This window comes from Mustela nigripes, chromosome X (genome assembly GCF_022355385.1).
Source record: "Mustela nigripes isolate SB6536 chromosome X, MUSNIG.SB6536, whole genome shotgun sequence".
NCBI lineage: Eukaryota > Metazoa > Chordata > Mammalia > Carnivora > Mustelidae > Mustela > Mustela nigripes.
The window spans coordinates 85,974,889-85,996,006 of NC_081575.1; the positions used below are offsets into that span (position 1 = coordinate 85,974,889).

The following is a 21,118-nucleotide window of genomic DNA, read 5'->3' on the forward strand; positions in this document are numbered from 1 at the left end:
TCCAGGTGCTGTGTCATCTGCTAATTTTTTTCAGGCTTACTCATAGGTGGCATGATCTTTTTGGCCTCCTGAGGGGTGAAATATCATACATGCCTTTTATTTCATTGGAAATCGGGCTGCATGCAGCTGTGGTCAGAGTCTGAAAGGGAATCACATGGTCCTAGTTGATAAAACGCAGAACATCCAAAGTACATTGCCTGTGATCTGCTTTTCTCCTCTTGTTCCTTTCTCTCTGTTATCGTGGAGAATGTGTCCAAGGGGAAAATGAGTTTTCTGTAGATAAATCAGTCTGCCGGTCCGCAATATTGAGCTTCCAGCAGACACGTCTGAGAAATGGGAAAAAGTACAAAGAGGTTAAGATGACTCTAAGGTGTGGCAGGGGAAGCAAAAACAGTTTGTGTGCAGAAGAAAAATCGTCTGGGACTTGGGATTGCTTTATTCCTGGGTTTTAGTTGGCGAACAAAAACTCTGAAAACCTGGTGAAAATGACCATTTTTTTTTCTCCTCCTGTGTTCTTTTAAAGGTGTGTTTCAGGAATCCTGTCTTTTAAATCTGGTTCCCTTCCTTCTGGATGAATTCCTTTGGAAGGAATTTGCGGGTTTCAAGATCGTTGGAGAATAAGTTTAAAACCAATCTTTAAAATTAAAAGCATTAGGGAATTTAAGTTTCCAGTGAAGATATATATGTGCAGGCTAAGATGTATGTATCCTTTTTCTTTGAAAATAGGGCTTGAAAAAAAAAATGTGAGCACTTAGAATTTAAGCCTGTCCTCAAATCATGCGTTTTATATACAAACTCTTGGCATCAGTTTTAATATTTTTCAAATATAAGGAAAGCTATAGTGATGATGAGAAGGGACATCTGCAAATAACTTGCAAAAGTGGGATCTTATTCAATTGCTGCTAAAATAATTGCAGGTATGGGCGAAGAACAAACAAAAAACGCAGATGCAAAGTGTAGTAATAATATTTGACCGGTATTTCTCAAGGTCCTTGGTTGCGTGTAATTCTTGTGCACATGAGGAAATCAATATTAGTTTTTTTATTCTCAACAAATCCATGCTTCTTATAAGGTGATATGTGCAGTCCTTCGATCTGTGTAATTTTACATTAAGTGAAAGGTCGGAAAGAGATGAGGAAAGGAAACACAGGTTGAGAGCTTCTATTTCTCTCACACTGTTATTTGTCTGGTTGGATATCGTTTGCTACATCTTTGGTATCTGAGCTTTGTGGTATAGAATAATTCAGGGTATTTGGCCCCTATAAACACTTATTCAACTAATAGTGTTTTCCAGAGTAGTGCCCACAGTCTAAGGCAAGATTTTTCAGCTTCTCATGCTCTGTATTAACTGGACATTTGAAGATATCATTTATTTTCTTTTTTAAGAATTTATTTATTTATTTGAGAGAGAGAGAGAGGGAGAGAGACAGAGCACACAAGCAGGGGGAGAGGCAGAAGGAGAGGGAGAAGCAGGTTCCCTGCTGAGCAAGGAGCCTGATACAGAGCTTGATCCTGTATCTTATGGTTATTTTATTTTATTTTATTTATTTATTTGACAGACGGAGATCACAAGCAGGCAGAGAGGCAGGCAGAAGAGAGAGGCAGAGAGAGAGGAGGAAGCAGGCTCTCCGCCTAGCAGAGAGCCCGACTTGGGGATCGATCCCAGGACTCTGGGATCAGGACCTGAGCCGAAGGCATCGGCCTAACCCACTGAGCCACCCAGGCTGTTCAGCCACATTAAGGACAGCCACACTGTTGTACAGCCATCACTGCCATCCCTTCCCAGAATTTTTGTCATCACCCTAAACTGATGTCCTGTCCCCATTAAACATAGATTCCCCATTCCTTGCTCTCCTTAACCCCTGGCAGCCCTCATTCTGCTTTCTGCCCCCCGGCCCCCTGAATTGGACTACTTGGGGAACTTACATGAATGGAATCATACAGTATTTGTCCTTTTACATCTGGCTCATTTCACTTAGCAAAATGTCTTCAGGGTGTATCTACCCAATCCATTCTTACACTAAAGGAAGAATAATTCGGTTTTAATGAGGAAAAAAAAATTCAACTTTTAATATTTTTAAGCCACAAAAAGTGTTTATGGCCAGAAGTGAGGCAAATGAAGTTGTTCAAAGACAAAGCTAATTATCCATTGGCCTTCACCCCATCCTAACCCTCCTGAGGTGACTCTTACTAATATTTTGGCATATATCCTTCCAGACTGTTCTCCTGGCAGGGCAATCTTTCTAAAATATAAATCTCATGAGTTCCTCCTCTGATTCAGACCCTTTAGTGGCTTCCAGGATTAAGTCCAGAATAATGGCTGTGGCGCAGACACCGGAGGCCTGACCCCTGCCTACCTCAGAAACATCTTCGGCCACCAGTGTCTTGTCTTGGCTCTGCAACCACACTAGCCCACGTGTGGCAAGTCCTCGAATAATCCACCTCAGGCTCCCCCCACCGGCCACTTTGGTGAATCTTGACCATCTTTCAGAACTTTAAAACTCATTTTGGGGGACGCCTGGGTGGCTCCATTGGTTAAGCGTCTGCCTTTGACTCAGGTCACGATCCTGGGGTCCCGAGATGGAGCCCCCACATCAGTGTCCCTGCTCAGTGAGGTGTCTGCTTCTCCGTCTGCTCTCTCCCCTTCCCCGCACAACTCCTACGCTCTCTCTCACTCTCTTTCTCAAATAAATAAAATCTTAAAAAAAAACCCTCATTTTTTTAAGATCTCCATATCTGACAACCTTGTGCAAACTACACTGTGCTCCCCAGTTCTACTCTGGTTTTACACCTTTCCTGTCCTCCCAACTGTAAGGCCCAGGAGGGCAGGCACTCTGTCTCCCACACCACGCTGGACGGTGCTTCTACCTGATGGATTCACAGTCAGTATCAATTTGTTTATTGACTCTTTCCTTAAGAACTACATGAACAACTTTGGTTTTAAATTGCATTTGTATCTTTCTGTGTTACCCACCTCTTCGGAATTACTTCAATACGATTTTTATGATGGCTGTCTACTCAACCCGTCATACAAGTATTAAACCACCTCGTTGTAGGAAATTATCTTTTTCATGAAGGGGGTGTCCTTACTTGCCCTGAGTTTTCGTGTCTCGTTTTCGACATCCGGGTCCTCAGCACTTATCTGAAAGCAGCTAGTTCTCGAATCTACCATGCTTTAGCACACAGTTCCTTATCTGCGCTGCCCACATGCCCAGATCACTGAAAACTGAAACTGTTCTCTCGAGCTTTCAGCAAAACCTGGCCAGAACTGATGTGTTGTGTTTGCTTTTAGTCATATGTTTGACTGCGGACATAATCGGGTGATTTCAAAGCGGTTGTCCCAGCTGTCACTAGGACTGTCCCATAATATATGTGTCTGTACTGGGTTGTCTCTCTAAAATCAGAAAATAATTGAAGTTCTGAAATGTCTTTGTTTCCGAGGGTTTCAGATCAGGGAAGCCTTTTTAAAATAGAAAGCAGAAGGGTGGCATGCAGTCAAAACTGGAATACCGAAAATGAAGCGGCCATATACTGCTATGTTCATAGTGAAGTTTTTGTTTGCTGGTTGGCAGGTTGTTGGTAATGCATGTGGCTTATTGTTCTCGGAAAAGAGACTGTTCTCTGACTATTCTCACTGAACTTTCAGCAAAAAGTTAATGCCTGGGAGTGCCAATAAATTTTCCCAGTTTTAAGCTTTTTCTACTTTTATGGCAGCATTTCCATGGTGTCTGCTTTTCTGCCCCTCTGAGTAGGGCCATCATGTAAACTGAACCCCAGGGATGCCTGGATGTTTCAGTCGGTTAAGCATCTGTCTTTGGCTCAGGTCACGATCTCAGGGTCCTGGATCAAGTCCTGCATCTGGTTCCTTGCTTAGAAGGAAGTCTGCTTCTCCCTCTCCCTCTACCCCCCTGCTCATGCTCACTCCCTCTTTCTCTCTCAAATAAATAAATAAAATCTTAAAAGAAATAAACTGAATCACAGAGGAAAAACTCCCTGTTTAAGATGGGCCACAGTTATTATGGCAATTTAGGGAGAAATTGGCATTATTTGTGAACACTTTTAGTCAACAAGATCTAAATTCTAAAGCCATCTCTCTGTGTTGGCTAAACATAACTGCAGAAATCTTCTTTTAATGACTTGACCAATTATCTTTTCAAAGCTTTCTAGTGGGGCAAGGTATGAATATTAGTTGAGAAGGGAAGTGTGAGGTGGCCCGTGAGCCTGGAGTTACGGATCAGGATGCCAAATTCAATCCCTTAATTGTTGAACAATAATTACATTGCATTCATCAGTTTAGAAAGCACAATATAAATAATGTTATTAAGTTCCAAATTTCACGGAACAATTTAATAAAGATGTATTGGTGGTGTTGAAAGAAAAAGCAATTAAGGGAAACAGCTCCCAAGTCTTGAAAAAATAATGTACATCCTTCTCTCCCTCCCCAATCTGATCACTCAGTTGTAATTGAAGTAAATTATATAAATAGCATGTAATTCATTTTATTTTTATTTGGTTTGATATACAGTTGACCTAGGGAAAACAATTCTATCAATGGGCCTGCATAGAATTTTTTTTCTGAAATCCAGAGCGTTAGAGGCAATATGAAGGAAGATAGATGTGATTTATAGACAGTTTAGGCAATTGTGTGACTCTGCTTTATTTTAGGTCTCTAAGAAGTATAAATTTATAACAAAAGTAAACCATTTATACAGCAAATCCTGGAATAGTCTAGTAAATAAAACTACTTGCATGAGCTCATGACTAAATAAGTTATTTTTTATACTACTTCTGGATGAATTGTCTGGATGAGTAATTTCATTTTTTAAGTCCTAGCACCCAAAGCAACCTCTCTCAGGGCACCTGGGTGGCTCAGTCGGTTAAGTGTCCCAACTCTTGATTTCAGCTCAGATCTTGATCTCATGGTCAGGCATTCAAGCCCCACACTGGGCTCCACACTGGGCATGGAGCCCACTTAAAACAAAACAAAACAAAACAAAACAAAACAAAACAACTGCTCTTAGTAGTTTGGTGTATTTTCTTTCAGCCTTTTTTTGTGCATTTGTTTTCTCTATGTGTGTGTGTGTGTGCACACTTGTGCCACACATTTATATTGATAGTCATATTACAGACACAATTTTATATCTCACCTGATATAAAAACACAAGCATTTTTCACAATATTGCAGTCTTTCTGAACATAATTTAATTAATATCGAATAGGTGTGTCATAGCTTACTTAACCAATATGAGATTATTGGACATTACATATTACATGTGAGTTATTATAAATGACATGGCACTAAAGATCTGTGGAATAATAATCTTTCTATGTGTGGTATTATTTCTTAGAATTGAATCATGAAGTAACAGTTTCTGATTTAAAGAAATGGACAGTTTCAGGCTTTTGCCAAATTGTTTTTCTCAACTGTTTTACTAATGATTATTTCAGCCAGAATTTTCCCATCACATTGTTGGTGGCATTTAATATCATAGCCTTCTTTTTTTTCAGTCTTGCAAACTGAGGGCAAAAATGGTATTTCTCAGTGTTTTATTTTTTTATTTTTTTTAAAGATTTTATTTATTTGACAGAGAGAGATCACAAGTAGACAGAGAGGCAGGCAGAGAGAGAGAGGGAAGCAGGCTCCCTGCTGAGCAGAGAGCCCGATGCGGGCCTCGATCCCAGGACCCCGAGATCATGACCTGAGCCGAAGGCAGCGGCTTAACCCACTGAGCCACCCAGGCGCCCTTTCTCAGTGTTTTAAACTGAGAGCTGAAAATGGTTGTTTTTCTTTTTTAATTACTAGTCACGTTGAAAATTCTTCCTAGGTCTATTATTCAATTATATTTTCTGGGAGGGCTATCTTTAGTTCAAAATTTTTTAAAGATTTTATTTATTTGTTTATTTATTTGACAGAGAGAGAGAGAGAGAAAACGAGCACACAAGCAGGGGGAGCAGCAGAGGCGGAGGCAAAAGCAGGCTTCCCAGTGAGCAGGGAGCCCAAGATGGGGTTGATCCCAGGATCCTGGGATCATGAGCTGAGCCGAAGACAGGTTTTTTCCCAAGATTTTATTTATTTATTTGACAGTTAGAGATCATAAGTAGGCAGAGAAGCAGGCAGAGAGAGAGGGGGAAGCAGGCTCCCCTCGGAGCAGAGAGCCCGATGTGGGGATCGATCTCAAGACCCCGAGATCATGACCTGAGGTGAAGGCAGAGGCAACCCAGGTGCCCCTCGACAGATGCTTAACTCACTGAGTCACCCAACCATCCCCAGTTCACTTTTTTTCTTGACTTGTGGTTACAATATGGGGTGGAATCCATTCTTCTTTTTGAATGAGCTGGTGTTTCTGTATCTGAACGGATAGGCAACTAATACTAGAGACATTTTAGCCAAGAGGTTGAAATGCTCATTATGCCCTTGTAATGCATGTAGTCCTCTCTCTGTGAGCCCCTCAACCCCTTTTCGTGCAGAGATCTCATGCCCAGGGCTATGGCCATTAGCCACATGGTGATTCTGATACTGTAATTAAAATGGCCTAATCCAATAAGGAAACTTTCTTGAACATGCTTTCCTTGTGGTATTATTCTATGTAGAGTTTGTGTGGTGATTCAACAACTTTTAAAAAACTCTGGGGGAGGTCGGTGGTTTCAAAACTCACCCGTACTAAGGTCACATGCAAATCTCTGTACACTTATGGCCACATCAACATACAGGAAGATAAATAAACACTGGCATTGTGTTTGGGTTCATTAGGAGAGACAGAAGGAATTGGTGTGTGTGTGTGGGGGGGATCATGGGCCTTGTAAGACGCAGAGCTAAGAATGAATGTGGAGACACTGTCACAAAGATCAATACAGAGGAAAGGAACCCCGGAAGTTAGAACTCATGGAATCAAACAGAAATTCAGAGGAAAGAAAAGGTACAGAAAAGCACGACATGACAGCATAGCTTTCCGGATTTAAAATCTGCTACTAAAGGCTTTTATTTATTTGAAAGAGAGAGAGAGAGAGACAGAGAGAGTGAGAGAGCATGAGCAGGGAAGAGAGGGAGAAGCAGACTCTCTGCTGAGCAGGGAGCCCAACTCAGGGCTCAATCCCAAGACGCTGGGATTGTGACCTGAGCTGGAGGCAGAGGCTTAGCCAACTGAGCCACCTAAGCATCCCTGTGCCACATCAGTTTTTGTGTAGAAATGCATTCTGATGAAGCCACTGGAGTAAGTCCTTTGTGAAATGAGCTCATCCTTCGCAAATGAGCTCATTGACTTGTCTGAGTTCTTTCCCACCAGTAACCGTTATTTCTTGAGGAGACCTACATGCAAGGGGTTCTCCCAGATGCTGGGGATAAAACAGGAAACATTAGAAGTAAGACCCCCATCCTTACAGAGGTTATAATCCAATGAAGAAGGTCACACAATAAATAGCAATGAATCAATCAAATAAATACTACCTACTTACATACATAATACATACATAATACATACCTACCCTCATACATACATACAAAGTACCAGCAGGGGTAAGTAGTCCATGAAAAATAAGATAGAGGGAGTGATGGAGCAGAGTCAAGGAATGCCTCTGCCTTAGAGGTCAGGTAGAAGCCGAGACACGAGATGTTGAACATGTAAATATCTGGGGGAAGAATATTACAGGAGATGGGAACAGTCGGTGCAAAACCCCTATGTTAGGAACAAGTCTGACATGTTCAAAAAGTGGAAATAAAATCAATATGGCTGGAGTGGCATGAGCAAAGGGTAGTACGACGAGATAGGTTGGTGGGGATGAGGTCCTCCAGGGTCTTGTAAGTGAAGTAATGCCAGGATCACCTCTTTGCAATGTAAGTCACTGGCAGATTTGAAACAGGGAGGTGTCATGAATTTGATGTTGTTTTAAAAGATATTCTGTGCTTTGTAAATTGGGAAATCTGAGAAGTAGGAGTGGAAGCAGTTGCAAGGTTATCACAGTAGTCCAGAGGAGAAATGACGTCCTCTTACACCAAGGCAGTAGTAGGAGAGGTGCTAAGAAACAGTTGTATTCATGTAGAATTGACCAGTGGGTGATCAGAGGGTGCGATGGTCAGGTAAAGAAAGATACGAACCCGGTTCTTGAATTTTGGGCCCGAACAACTGAGGGCATTGTGGTACCATTACTGAAATGGAAAAGACTGGAAAAGAACCAGTTTGGGGGCGGGGACTTGAGCTCTGTTTGGGCTTTGTTAAGTTTGAGATGATTACAAAATAGCTGAAGGCACTATGAAGTAGGAAATTTATATATCAAGCTTGATGGTTCAAGGCTATGGGATTAAGTGAGATCACCCAGGAATGCTTTTTTTTTTTTTTTAAAGATGTTATTTATTTATTTGAGAGAGACAGAGATAGTAAGAAAGAGCGAGAGAGCATGAAAAGGGAGGAGAGGGAGAAGCAGACTCCCTGCTGAGCAAGAAGCCTGATGCGGGACTCGATCCAAGGATCCTGGGCTCAAGACCTGAGCCAAAGGCAGATGCTTAACCCACTGAGCCCCCTAGGTTTCCCTACCTAGCTATGTTTAAAAAAAAAAAAGATATCCAAGAACTGAGTTCTGGTGCTCTCCCAGCAAAAAGATCTGAGCAGGAGTAATGAGTCAGAGAGAAAGAAACTCACGGAAGTGTGTGGCCTAGATGGGAAAGTGAAGACAGTGGGTCAAGAAGGACAAGATCAGAAGCTATAAAGAGAACCGGTGATTTGAGGACAGAGACTTGACCGATTGGATTTGGAAATATGGAAATCAGTGGCGGCCTTGACAAGAGCAGTCTAGGAGGAATTTTAGGGATGAGGACCTGACCAGAGTCAGGTGCGGAAATAGAGACAACGCAGAGAACTCTTTGCAGAAGTGCAGAGGGGAGGGGCTATCGGCAAAAGGAGATGTTGGGTCACAGGTATTTTGAAGACGGGAGATGCCAGAGGAGGCTTGTGCCCTAATGACTGTGATCCAGGCTAGAGGGAGTGGGAGAGGTACAGGAGCAGTGGACCAAACCCAGGAGGGGACAGGATCCAGAGTGGGGGAGGGTAGGCTCCCTTAAAGAAGCTGCTCATTTAAGGCATAAGAGGTAAAGTAGCACAGAGAGACAGAGGCGAAAGTGTCTGCGCGCATTTATTGTGAAAAGATGAACGAGTTCAATAAAAAATGAAACCGAGTCATCAGCTACAAAGGGCTGGAGTGGGTGGTGCCATGTAGGAAGTTAAAGAAAAGGTATGAAATAGCCATTTTGGACAGTGGGAAAGTATACCCTGAAGTTCAAAGGCATCGTTCATTGAGTTACATGAAGGGATCTGTCAAATCATTCATTGAATTGCAAGAAGGGATCTGTCAAATACAGCGGTCTTAATATTAGCCAAGAGATGTTCAAATATTATTTCTGGTGATGATTAATCAAAAGATACTGCTTAGATTGCACTAGGTGCGCGATAAAAATGTTATCAACAGAGAAAGAAAAATCGCTTTCCCTCCTCTCTGCTGCGGTCCGTGCACGTTCATCCAGCTCCTGATATAATTTATCCAGTTGCTTTGTTAAAAAGGTTGAAAAGAAGGTAGTTTAAGACCGGGTCATTTTGTGTGTGTGTGCCGCACAGTTTGAAGAAATATTAAAACCTAGGAGGTTATGCTAATATTGTAAGACATGGTTTATAGATAAATCATCTTTACTGAATCAGAAGTTGATGAGATGTTACAAAAAGCCTTCAGGGTCAGTCAGTGTTTGTAGGGCGATGGAAGGGAAGGAGAAGTAGAGGTATAACCAGTTTCCAAGCCCAGCCTGCCTATCACCCCATAGCAACAGCAGGCCAAGGATATGCAAGTAATTTTACCCACACCGTCTTTGCATCAACTCCTCCTGCAAGGTATCATCCTGTTTTAGAACCTGAAATTAGGAGGAATTCAGAAGTTCCTTGCCCAAGACTACAATGTCTCAGAGACCAAGGGCTGGGGCTTAATTCTTCCAATTTCAAAGCCAAGTACAAAGATGCTGGACTCATTGATTTCCTGAACAGACATTGTTGGGTATTTACCATGCAACAGGCGATGGGCTGAATACCTTACATACTTTGCCTTAATTTCTTTTCACAACTACTCAGTGAGGTAGGGGATAAATATTTTTATACCTTTTTACAGAGGAAGTTGAGGTTTGAAGAAGGGGATAAATTTGATCATCTTACTAATAGCAGACGCAGAATATGAGAGATGTTTAATTTTGCAGAAAGAGTAACATTTCCTTTTTTGAGGGTAATATGAAACAATTTAACATAAGGAATTAAGGCAATCGGATTAGCAGGTGTTGGGGCGCACCCCTCAACATGGAATCTGGCTAAAAGTGCCTGAATTTGTTTTTGATTTGGGGTAGCTGAGCAGATGTCCTAAAATGAATGGGAAACTGGATCCCAGTTACAGACACCCCTGAAATAATTCTCCCAAAAAGCAACAGATATTTTGTTTTTCTGTAAATCTTTGCACCAGTGTTAATTTTTATGTGGCCGGTGCTCTTCTCATAGTGACTCTGACAATTGAATGCAGGATTTCTCACCGAGATTTAGACTGTAATTTTCCCTGAAAAAGATCGAATCTAATCGACATGTAAGTAATTTCATCTGCGCTCCTTCTGAGGCCTTATCTTCACAAACACTGCCAGCTTATTTTGGCTTTCTGTTAAGACTTTCATCAGGCCACAAGCTGGGTTTTGGCTGGACCTGAAGAGCTTTCAACCTATCTCTGATCTGTTGGTTTGCTGTAACAGGAAAAGCCTCTGGAATGGCATTGATGGGATGAGGGACCAGGAAAACGCAAGGATGAAGCCCTGGTTTTAGAGCTGACTCCTAGGTAGATGACTGGGCCCAAGTTATAAGCCAGAAAAAAAACCCCTGGGAAAATGGGTAGATTTTGATCATTCATTAGTTTCAGGCTTGTCAATTATCCTTACATTGTAAATATGAGGAAAGCTAGGAATCTTCTTAGTGGCTTCTTGAAGAGCCCTGCTTTGGAACAGGGAGGGCCACCGTCTTTGAAGCCATGCAAAGAGCTGAGGTACCAGTGAGGACCCAGGAAAATGGTGCCGTCTGCTGAAACCACATCCTTGTTAATGAGGCGAGGCCCAGAAAGTAGCTTATAGCGAGGTCCTGAACTGGTAGCCCTCAAGCCGAGTCTTCCACAATTTAGGATGGCTTTCCAGTGTTTTAAAATTTGAGTTTTTTGCAGATTTTCACATAGATTTTTTTTTCACATAGATTTTTATTTATTTATTTGAGGGAGAGCCAGATTTTTAAATTTTTATACATTTTTATTTGAGATTTAAAAAAAATTTATAGATTTTTTTTATTTACAGATTTTTATTTATTTGAGAGAGAGAGAGAGAGAGAGCGCCAGAGAGAGCATATGTATGTCAGAGAGAGAGAAAGAGAGAACGAGTGGGGGGAGCAGAGGGAGAGGTAGAAACAGAAGCAAGCTCTCCCCTGAGCAGGAAGCCCTATGAGGGGCTCCATTCCAGGACCCCGGGATCAGGACTTGAGCCGAAGGCAGATGTTTAACTGACTGAGCCACCCCGGTTCCCTTAAAATTTGATTTAAGTACTTTGGTTCAACACACACAGTCTTGATCTCTCCACAACCCTTGGCCCTGTCTCTTATGTTACATCTTCCCACTCACACTTTGCCTACTCTGCCCTCCTCCCCCACTGCTTTTATATTTTCAGTCCTTGACTTGGAATGAAAAGGAAAGGCAGGATCTTGCCAGAACCTCAGTATCCATAACTGAGAAGCCCAGGCGATGTAACTTCCAGGGCCTAGCACTTGGGAGGTGTGAGGTAGAAGTAGTTTACCAGAGCATCTGGGAATGTGAAAGAAAATTCTCTGTAGCCACATCAGCAAGTACTTTTTCTTACTCAGGAAGGCAGAGGCCAGAGTGATACAGGACACGTTTTGGGAAAGTGCTTTTGGGCTGTTAGCTTTGCCTGGAGTTCAGTTTTCTGTTGAGATAGTCAGAGAATGGGCAGCCTGTTTTAAGATGCTGGCAGGAACTTTCTGATGGGGGGGGGGATGCTGGTGGTAGGGGAAAGGCTCTGGATCCAATGCTTTCTATTTTGAAGGAAAAAACCCTCCACATAGTTAAAATTTTAGTAAAATGAGACAAATAAGAGAAAATAGAGTGAAAGGACATAAAAGCTTGATGGAAAAGCGGCTATCATTGAATTTTTGAAACACCAGGATTTCAACAGGGTCTTTTATCAAAATTAAAACAGTTGAATATTTTAAAGGATTTAAAGGATATTAAAAATATCCTGTAGGGGTTTTTCTTTCCTCTTCTTTTTCTTTTTGTGCCCTCCTCTCCCCTCTTCTCCCTTCCCCTCCCCTTTCCTCTCCTCTTCCTTTTTTTTTTTTTTTTTTTTTTTTTTGGAGGGCTAATTCCTGAACCCTAGGTGAGATTACCTACTCTTCCTGGTGATGGAAGATGTATTTTGTCTCCTCAGTTGTAGGCTGCTGCCGGAGAAGCCGACCTTGGGCTGGAGGTGATAAAGCAGGAAGGGTTAGCTTCAAGGCTAAAATGTGAAAACAGCTTCTAAGAAAACACGCCTTTGCCCTTTGCCCTATTCCTTCCCACCGGCACCGATCAGCTCACACTCCCCACAGGACACCGACCTTAAAGGTATATGCCAGGAGAGCCATACCTTTTCCTTTTTCTCTATTACTCCCTGCTTACCGGTTTGGAATTCCAGATACAAGGACCGTTTGAGTTGAGTCCATTAAAACACAAAACAAAGAATGAGGACAGTAGCTGCGTGTTGTCTCCCTATTTTGGCAAGAAGAGTGACATGCAATTCCCAGTGATGGGCAGCTTGTGCACCTCTTAGCTCTGTGTCCGCCTGGAACCCCAGCCTCGCACTCCTGGTCATGTGTGCTGTGCAGTTCCAGTACGCATGGTCACGTGCGAAAATGCCGGATGCCAAGCACACATCTGCGTGCTCCAGTGTGGGTCTAGGTTTACACATTCTCAGGATGCGACTTACAGTCTTAACATGACTTTTCCAGGTTGAAGTTAAAACAAAACCAAACCAAACCAAGAACAGGTGCCTGGTGGCTCAGTGGGTTAAGGCCATGATCTCAGGGTCCTGGGATCGAGCCCCACCTCTGGCTCCCTGCTCAGTGGGGAGCCTGCTTCTCCTCTGCCTGCCACTCCCCTGGCTTGTGCTCACTGTCGAATAAATAAATGAAATCTAAAACAAACAAACCAACAACCCAGAACTTACTTGGCCTGTGACATTGAGGTCAATGTTTTAATGCTAGAACTGCTTTCTCCACCCCTCTGACTTCTGTTTGAAAGGAGTTGTAAAGACCTAAAAGGACACAGTTCCCCCACACTCATTTCTGAATGGCCCATTTCTGGTTAAGTCCACACTCTTGGCTTGCCGCCATGTTTCCATCCCTTCTGGTCTGAGGGCCCAGAGACCAGGAGCACATGATCTGGCAGACGAAACTTCTCGTATCTGAGCCGTGGGCCACGGCTCTTCCTTGGCTCCGAGAAAAGCAATGAGATTCTGAAGGCAGAATTTTTCTCAGGAAGTTGAATCATTTCATAAATGGCGTCGACCATCATTTAATTTTTGAGTAGAGTTTAATGACAGATTTAACATTTGGCATTCTAAAAATACTACAGAATTTGTATGAAGCGCAGAAATTGTTTAACCTTGGCAAAGCGAATTTCTTAACTCCTATCTCAGAAAGTTCCATTCCTCGCCTTGGTTCTAGGTGATTGACACACCCGGATTATTATTTACTGCTCTGTGTTGAATGCGGCAAGGCCTGTTTTTTATTTTGCTGCTTACAGCTTAAAGGCTGAAACTCAGATCCTTAAGCTCTGTTACCAGGAGACTCACCCAGGGGCTGGTGCCCCATTTCCCAGGTCCTAAAATAGCACAGCTGGCCAGCTTCCCTCCCTCTCCACCTAACCCCTGCCAAAACCCCAGGGCTCCTCAGCACGTAAGAAATGCCAGCCTGGCATGGCCATCTAGAGCTTTTATCGTCATGGTATCCCAAAGTAAGTTCAATGAGCAGTGATGTTACCCTAATATGGAAAAGAAAATTTCCTGTGTGTATTAGTTTGTTAACGCTGCTGTAACAAAGAACCACACACTGGGTGGCTTAAGGTAACAGAAGGGTATTGCCTGCAAGTGAGAACTCAAAAATCAAAAAGTGTCAGCAGGGTTGTTCCTTCTGAGCCCTAGGAGGGATAATCTGCTCTGTGTCTTTCTCCTAGCTTCTGATTGTTTATTGTGATCTGTGACAGTTTGCTGACCTTCAGAAGTTTCACCTTGACCTCTAGCTTCATCCTCTCATGGTCTTCACTGTATGTGCTTGCCTGTCACCAATTTTCCCTTTTTATAAGGACGCCAGTCATACTGGATTAGGTCTTACCCAAATGACCTCATTATAACTCAAAGATCTCTGTAACAACCCCATCTCCAAATGAGTTCCCATTCTGAGAGGTTCTGGGTGTTAGGACTTCAACATATGGATTTCAAGAGGGCGCAGTTCAACCCCTAACACCACACTGCCCCCAGATTCCCTCATCTCATTGTCCTTTGTCTAACTTACAAGACCTGAAAGGTAGCAGCCCACTTTCCCTCTTCTCCAAGACTCTAGCTGCGGCCCTGCCCCCAGGCCTTCCAGATTCCTGGATTTCCCTTCTCTTTTTGGCCTGCATTCACCTGGATGATCCTTCTGCACTGCATGTCCTAAGAGAAGGAGGAGGAGGGAAACTTCTCTTTCCTATCTTGGTAGGATACTGTCTTTTTCCTTCTGTATTCCACCATTTTCCATTTTCTATAACTTGGTTGAACCAAGTACATGCCGACCCTCCCCAAGAAGCTCCCTTTCCAAATACACTGTAGTCACCATCTTCCCACCCCACCGTGGTGTCTCTCCTGCTAAACTTTGCCCTCTTCTAGAAGCAAGTCCTACTTAGACATCAGCTCCTTGAAAACATGCAGCCCAAGGACAATGGTATAGTTGAGAATATTTGATTTTTTTGAGGGAAGAGGGGAGGAGGTTTATTTATTTTTTTATTTTGTTGTTTTTGAGAGGAGGATTTTCTGACAGACCTACCACCAGTTGTAGCCACACTGAACCAAGTGGACTAGTGGCTTTAGGTAGTGTCTCCAAAAATATGTAAGGAGATATTTCTGCCCTTCTAGAAAATCACTTCCATCCACAGTCCCCCAATAAGTTATAGAGATGAAGAATCGACGGAAATAGTATCTCCTGATGGAGACATGAAGTACATTAATTAAAGTCTCTGACAAGTCCAGGTGAACAGAAACTGGTTTAACTTTGTGTATGTGTGTTTATTTTTATTTTATTTTACAGCAGCTTCATAGCACATTGCTAACAACCATCATTGCTTATTACTGACAACCACTGTTGATACAGGAAAGGTCAGCAAACATTTGTACTTGAACAGTGTTTCATCCGTCTTTAAGCTGGGTAAACCTTAGTATTTTGCAATTAAAAATATATATAATCTAGGAAAATTCACACATTTCCAATTTCAAATAACCAACTTCATAATTTTGATTTTATTGGACAATGTTTTTTAAAACATTGAGATGTAATGAACACATATTCGTTTCAGGTGTACAACCCAATGACTCAATATTTGTATATATTACAAAATGCATCACAAGTCTAGTTAACAGCCACCACGTAGTTAGAAAAGCTTTTCTCTTGTGATGAGAACTTTTAAGATCTCCTCTCTTAGTAAGTTTCAATATCAGTCTTGTATTATTAACTATAGTTGCCATGTTGTATGTTACAACCCTGGAACTTATTTATTTTATAACTGGAATTTGTACCTCCTGACCACTTGGCTTAAATTTCTTTTCCAGAATTTTCTTATTATGAAAATTTTCAGAGAATTATACAGTCAACACTCACATACCAACCAACTGGATTCTATAGTTAAAATTTTTCTATTTTTGCTTTTTTCCATTGTAACCATCTATCCATCTCTCTCTCTCTCTCTCTATCAATCCGTCTTATATTTTGATGCATTTCCGAGTAGGTCACAGGTATCAGGACCTTTTCCCCAAAACTACCTTAACACACCTATCCTTAACCAGCTTTGTTTATGAATTTGTGTGTCATCCCTGTGCAGGGGCCATGCTAACCTCCTCTGTATCATTCCAGTTTTAGTATAGGTGCTGCCAAAGCAAGCACTAATCAGCTTTGTTTAAATCAGCATTTCCTTGTCCCCCATGAGCACAAAAGTCACATGTGGTTTTTTTTTTTTTTAGATTTTATTTATTTATTAGAGAGAGAGCACAAGCAGGGGGAGGGACAGAGGGCAGAGAGAGAAGCAGATTCCCCACTGAGCAGGAAGTGAGATGCAGGGCTCAATCCCAGGACTCTGAGATCATGACCTAAGCCCAAGACAGACGTTTAACCGACTGAGCCACCCAGGCGTCCCTAAAAGCCATGTGTTTGTTGTCACAGTAATATGATTAATCTCATCACCTCTTGACACCTGCTGATGTCACCCAAATTTCCGCAGGAGAGCCTTTGGACGCGATGCTTTGGGGTTATGAAATCTCAGCTTACTTAAAATCATTGTCTTGTCTCAGTTCGATTAATCACAGAATGGGAAGGACCAAATTTAATCCCAGATGAGGAAAACGAGGCCCAGAAGGTGAGGACTCTTGTCTCAGGTCAGTCATACAGCCAGGCCGAGACCTATTAACCTTAGAGCTTTTTCTACAGGATGGTGGTGTTCTGCCTTGTCCTTGAACCTGGCAGCATTCCACTTTGGTCATTGTAGACTGCTGTAGTTGACTTCATTCATCTTTGGGTCACTGGAGTGTTTCAGGGACAGACAAAGTAAAGCTCCTGGGCCGGGCTCCACACTAGGCTCCCAGAAGATGGAGGGGAGGACCAGACTTTGGCATCGATGAAGGAGTCCTTTGTAACTTCATTTCTTCCAATTACTTCTTACATCTCACCCCAATTTCTTTTCCCTGGCCATGCCCACATTTTATCCTCTCCTTCCCAAATTCCTAAAATTCATCATCTCGTTTTTCATGAAAAAAGTTTTTTTTTTAATTTATCTTATTTTATTTTTTTTATTATGTTCAGTTAGCTAGCATATAGTATATGAAATATATCAAGGTAATCTATAGCAAGCCTGTCACCCTCTTCAGGGCATTTGTAACACCTATTTCTTTCAGAGACTAGGCTCTAGGGAGTGGGTGAGCCAAAGGGTTCTGAATGATAGCTCTCTGATTTTATATTCCACCTGAAAAAAATGTTTGTGATTCTAAAACTCCATAGGAGGGCTACTATCACAGCAATGAGATATGTCCTCCTCAAGTTACATTTAAGGAAACTATCATGGTATTCTGTGATTACCCTCTAAACTTAAAAAAACAGGGTTGGTTTTTTTTTTCTAGTATTTAATTTCTAGTATACTGATTAGATATATCTCAAGAAAATTTCTCTTATCAGTCTAAGATTTCTAGTGGTAAGTATTTGTTCCATAGTACTAATCTCCTAAATTTTTGAGGATAAGTACATTTAATTCCTTGTTTTCTGATACAAATAGTATTAAAACATTTCTGGGGCATCTGGCTGGCATCTGCTGACTAGCAGAGCACATGACTCTTGATCTCAGGGTTGTGAGTTCAAACCCCATGTTGGGCAGAGAGATTACTTAGAAATTCTTCTTTAATTTCATTTGAAAATTCTGTTCTTGATAATCATGACTGTTGGGATTTCAATGATCATAACTTATTAAAGAACCCATAATTATTGAGTGGTTGCTATTGATTGATTGATTTTAATTCCAGTATAATTAATGTATGGTGTTCTGTTAGTTTCAGTTGTACAGTATAGTGATTCAACACTTGTATACATTACGCAGTGCTCATCGCGATAAGTGTACTCTTGATCTTTTTATTTATACATATTTCATGGAATTTCCAAAAGGATTCAAGGCAGGTGATTTAAAAGTTTAGTTTTCTATAACAAGTCTGTGTATTATATTCTTCATTTTAAAAGCTGTGATAGACAAAGCTTTAATTTCTGGCTTTGCTTTTTTTTTTATGGGCCTCCATACTGAAGTGAAGTGAAAACAAAGTTTGTCTACCCCGATTACAATACACAAAAGCTGTCCCGCTCCTTTCTAGCAACAAAGAGTAAAGACAAAAGCTTGCTTATGAAATAAGATTTATTCTGATTGCTGACATTTTAGGAGAATGTAATCATTTACATATAAAGCCATGATGAGCAAACAGTTTTTATGGCTTTAGACATATTCTGAAAGGCCTTGGAAGCAATCTCCTTCTGGTATCATCTGGAGAAAGGTTTCTATGGCAACCCACAAACGCTTGATGTTTTTTATTCTTTTCAAGAGCATTAATCATCCCACGGCCTGAGGCTTCGGTAAAGGTCCCCTTCATTTGAGAAGCGATTGTCACTTGGTTTTCTGTTATATATTTTGTTTGTCTTGGGGAAAGCAGAGCAAAGAGCTACCAAAAAGGCTTGGAATCTATCTTTCTCATATTTGGCAGCAAGACGTGAATAGTATGGGCCTGGATGTTGTTTCTCAGTGATTGAAATGTTTGGTTTATGTGATGTTGTCTCTCTTTTCCCAAGAGTTGGGTTGATGTGTTCTCCGGAAGAAGTCAGTCCGTACTTAAGGAGGAAGAACCATTTGGCCAAAGCACTTAAGGAGTAGTTCAGGGGAGCTGACCTCAAGGACACTGCATGTGTTCCAGAAGCTTTCAGATCATCCTGTAATACGGGCTCAGGGCTTTGGGCACGGACAGGCTGCAGGTGTTTTTATCCCTGTATTCTTTCCAAGAGAATGAATGAAGATATATTTTAATTTTAAAATTTGACATGCTTTGGAATTTTTTTTTTTAACACGGCCATTGTGTATTACAGGAAGTCATGCTACTAATGAAAAACACACAGGACCTAGAAACAGAACCGGATTTGAGATCTGGCTCTGATGTAGCTGGTTGTGTAAAGCTGAGCAAGCCCCCAACTCTCTCTGAGCCTCCAGTTCTTAATCTAAAGAATGGGAATAATAATGCCAGCCTCACAGGTCATGTTAAGGACTGAATGTGTATGAATCTAGGAAACTACAATGCTATAAACTAAAAGGTGGTTAGTATCAGTAGGCTCTTTCTTTCCAACTCTTTCCCTTTGAAAATGTCAAAGGGGGGCGGCGTCTGGGTGGCTCAGTGAGTTAAAGCCTCTGCATTTGGCTCGGCACATGATCTCAGGGTCCTGGGATGGAGCCCCGCGTCTGGCTCTCTGCTCAGCAGGGAGCTGCTTCCCTTCCTCTCTCTCTTCCTGCCTCTCTGCCTACTTGTGATCTCTGTCAAATGAATAAATAAAATCTTTAAAAAAAAGAATGAAAAAGTCAGAAGTATCCTTTATCGTTTCTTTTTTTAAAGACTTATTTATTGATTTGAGAGACAGAGAGAGTTGTGTGCAAGCAGGAGGAGAGAAAAAGAAAAGCAGGCTCCGTGCTGCCAGTGGAGCCCGACACGGGGCTCGATCCCATGAACCTGAGATCACCACCTGAGCCAAAACCAAGAGTCAGACACTCAGCGGACTGCGCCACCCAGATGTCCCCCTTTACCATTTCTGGGGCTACTAGAGGAAATCAGTTTCAGTGTGTGCAAATATTTTAGTTTCTTATGCTAAATCAAATATACTATGTTTACATAGACACCCTTATGGCCATTTATTTATTTATTGACTAAAGTAATTAAATGTCATCTTTGTTGAAGGATATTAAATGAATTCATTCCATAATCACCTAAGCGCCACTGTGTCCTAGCACTGAGGAGACAAAGAACGGATAATTAAATTTTTATCATCCAGGAAATAAGTTTTTTGAGTTTCAGGGCACAGCATGATCTGTTCAGGCAGGTGTCCTACACAAGGTTGCCTGGCTGATGGCAGTGACAGAGAGGGTGAGGTCCAGCCCACATTCCACCAGCCAATCCATTTGCATGGTTGTGTGCTGCATTCCCCCGAAAGGAAGGGCACCATTTTGAAATTTAGCTAAGGGGTGTGTGTGTGCATCGTTTATGTAATTTACACAAGGGCAGAGAATGTGCCGACAGTGACCCTGTTGCTTGCATGGTCCGTGAGGTTTACTGCAAGGCCCCCAATGCTTCACCCTTTTGTATGAGGAAAGCTGCTGGGCATGTTTGTTACCTGGAGTCAGAGTGCCTGGATTTGAATACCGTCTCTGCCACTTTTTAGCTGTGTGACCTTGGACATGTGACTTGGCCTCTCTGCGCTTTACTTTTTACATCTACCCTCTTCACAGTGTTGTTGCAAGGATAAATTCTTATATGTAAAAGACTTCAAAAGAGAAGCTGCCATATGGTCAGTGCTCAAAATGTTAGCTGTTTTGCGACGTTTTTACCTGCCTCTCTACTCTCTGTTGAAAAGTTCAGCAATTAACCATCGAATTCCATCTACAAATACCACTTTCCTTTAATGAATTTATTTCACACAGGGGATATTTTCATCTTACTCAGGTGCTGTGTGTGTGTGTGTGTGTGTGTGTGTGTGTGTGTGTGTGTATTTGTGTTAAATAACTAAAAGGCATTCTCTTTGGAGACATCAAAGAATCCCAGTTCTTTGATCAGAAGGTCACTTGGTTGTTTCTAGAAATTTCTCATAAAACCATTGCTTTGTCAGAAGTGACAGAGGAGTCAAGGGCTATTTGCAGATTTTTGGCTTTCATCCTTCCTGGGGGAAGGCTTATATCTTTTACCAGGATTATAAGGTTAGAGATGCTTTGAGGGACAGTGAATTTCTTTGTCAGCCTTGGTTAACATGATACTTTTCTGGGGATGTGGGTAGCTTTAGACTGAGAAAAAAAGTCCTTACGTGGTATTGAAGTACTGATGTTTCATAATGTTGTCAAAACAATTAACTTTGCAATTTAAAACTCTGAAAAAATTTGTTAAATCTCAGGTTTCAATAGGAAGGACATGAGCCACAATTGACAAAGCAAAGCACGAGGTGAGACCCGTGGTGATAATGATTTTTCTCTTCCCTCCCTGTCCTAATCCCTCCATCAGTCC

At 41.7% G+C, this 21,118-nt stretch overlaps 1 protein-coding gene and 1 non-coding gene across 2 annotated transcripts in view; one reads left to right on the forward strand and one right to left on the reverse strand.

Moving 5' to 3' along the window:
• MAOB (monoamine oxidase B) overlaps positions 1-21,118 on the forward strand; it is a 104,178-nt gene that overhangs the window by 13,643 nt on the left and 69,417 nt on the right. The gene's annotated exons all lie outside the window — the stretch shown is intronic.
• LOC132007921 (U6 spliceosomal RNA) lies at positions 16,121-16,226 on the reverse strand. The gene has a single exon (XR_009401475.1). It is a non-coding gene; the product is annotated as a U6 spliceosomal RNA (small nuclear RNA).